Here is a 2,620-nt window from a genome sequence, read left to right as displayed (position 1 = left end):
AGTACATAATCTAAATGACTATAAACAATTTCCAAGACACACTGTTACAGACATTGCTAAGATTTAAAGTGTGATTTGCAGTGTGTGAATCTCCAGTATCCTATTCTGACACGGATAGGTTCAGCAAAGATGAAGATAGCTCAAGAATACGCCACAGATGTTGGAAAGGGACTAATGTGTTTATAAAGAGAAGATAATCTTTTTTGTTTATGGATACTACAGGGATATATACAAGTAGATAGATAGATTGGTTGGTTGGTTGGTTGGTTGGTTGGCTGAAAAGTATACTGTAGCTTAAGCTGTAAATGTTTCTAAAGACTTAGTTCTTCTTCACCTAAATGGAGTCACCCATCATGCAGTAGGCTATTATTACAAGGTCAAAGTATGTCGCAGCAGATTTTGATAAAACCTAATAATGGCTTTGTCATGTGTTTCTAATTAGAGATGGGTGGGAATTTTTCAACAAAACTTTGGGTTTGTTTTGGTTTTGGGGGGGGGGGTTCAGAGGGCAGAAAAAGCCAATTTGTCAAAACCAAAACTTTTTTGTAGGGAAGGGTCAGTTTAGACAAATTTCCTGTTTTGAAAATTGTTTAAAGACACTTTTTGAAATTGGTTCAAAATGACTTTTTGTTGTGAAATGTAAGTTAATTAATAGTTAAAAAAACACATGTAAACATAAGGTCAAAATTGAAATGAAACATTTCACAATTATCTAAATGAAATGTGTGAGTGACCCAAACCTGTCTTTTCTTTCTTTCCTCGCCGTCCTTCCCCACCCCTGCCTTTTTATTTGTGAAAATCTTTGAGATTTTTAACTTTTTGTCCTGATTGCAGAGAGGAACGTTTTTCAAAATCTTGACTTTTGGGGGGGGTAGGGGAAGGAAAACCACTTTCCACCCAGATTATTTGTGATTGCAACACACTGATGTAGCAAATATGAGCACTAGTTCCTCATACATTATACAGTACCCACCCCACTTCACTTAATAAAATAGCAGGTGCTGGTTGGATAGGCAGAGAGAAGCATCCTTGGAGAACAGGGCAGCTACAGCGAACATACAGCTATGGTAGATAAGAACTTCTCTCCTTTTTCTCACTGAAGAAGAAAAGGCATTACAGAAGCCCCATGACAACTGAAAAGTATTGCCTGGGTACTGCTCCACAATATACCATGTACCAACATGGATGGTTTGATTTTATACAGTAAAGCAGAAACTTCTGGATTTTATGAGCCAGATTCTGATCTTAGTTGCGCTGATATGGTCATCGTCTGAGTCCATTGAAATCACTGGAGTTCCTCGGGATTTCATGGGACTTATTCAGACAGAGTCTGGCCCATAAGGTGTGGGGTTTTCTGGGTTTACATACTTTCTGTATGAATGCATTGCAGCATGTAGTTCTTCCTTAGCTATGGAGGATATAAATCCAAAAATTATGAGACTGAAGGAGAAAAAAGGACAGTTAAGAAAAATGGCACTCATGTAATAAACCAGCACACATTTAAGCAACTTTTGGGGGGAGGGAGAGACTTTACAAGAATGTATTCCTAACTGTGTCTCCATCTGCTGTAAATTTCACAGCTTTTATTTATTTAATTCAAACTGCCAACCCACCCAATTTCAAGGGAAAAGCTGTACAACTGTTTAGTTTTATACCTCATTTAAGCTAACCTGTGTCGTCACCCACATTGGGGGGTTGGCTGTGTAGTACCAATCACAGCCTTGAAAGGGGGGCAGACGGGAAGTTAGGAACTGCATTTCTTCTGGAAGGGTTTGGTGAGGGATTGTAGAGAAGGGTACACACACATTACTCCATCTTACTAGGATAATCCAGCCTGCTCTGCACTATGTATGCCAGTCACTCTGTAGGCCAGTAAAAGGAGGACAGGACAGGAGTGGACCATGGTCCTGCCTCCTCTCTTCCCCTCCACCTTTTGAGGCGCTATATGACCCTCAGCTTCCCATGCTCCCCGGTGGGTAGCGGCTACGGCATTGTCCCTGGTTGTTGAGCAGGCTGCTTAGCAGCATTGAAGACTCCCTTTCTTTTGGTTTCCAGCATACCCACTTAAGGGCCAGGGATAATATGGCCCCAGGTAGTGGGACTCAAGTATCCCACTCTTTGAGCTCATCTTATTTAATTAGCAGGGGGAGGATTTTTCACCAAAGCAAAAAATCCTATTCCAGACAGGCTTACAGTAACAATATTTGTCATTTGAGCCTCAAATTTTTGGAGAAATTTGATTTTTTTCCATAGGGAAAAAAAGGTAAAACATTATAGGAGTTAAGAATATTTAGCAGCTGGAAGGGAGAAAGATGCCACAAGCAGCAGCCAGTTGAAGAATGGTCGTATTAGGATGCAGCTGTTTGGCTCTGCCAAATTTAAAGGAACAGCTAAAGAAAGGCATGCTGGGGGGAAAAGTTCTTGTAAGAGGAAAACTTTGCACTAAGGAGGCTTAGCAGAGACCATGCAAATGCAAAGGACAGTGTTCCTGAGAAGTGGTTGTTTCTGCCTGTTGCATATCACCCCGGCATATCACCACTTTAATACAGGGAAATTATAGCATTCATCTCTCCCATTCTTATGTATCACGTTCTAGTTGTCCCTTTCTTTTTCTTGGGTC

This window comes from Terrapene carolina, unplaced genomic scaffold (assembly GCF_002925995.2).
Source record: "Terrapene carolina triunguis isolate 2854851 unplaced genomic scaffold, T_m_triunguis-2.0 Scaffold85, whole genome shotgun sequence".
NCBI lineage: Eukaryota > Metazoa > Chordata > Testudines > Emydidae > Terrapene > Terrapene triunguis.
The sequence above is the reverse complement of the archived record's forward strand: the minus strand, read 5'-3'. Positions refer to the sequence as shown.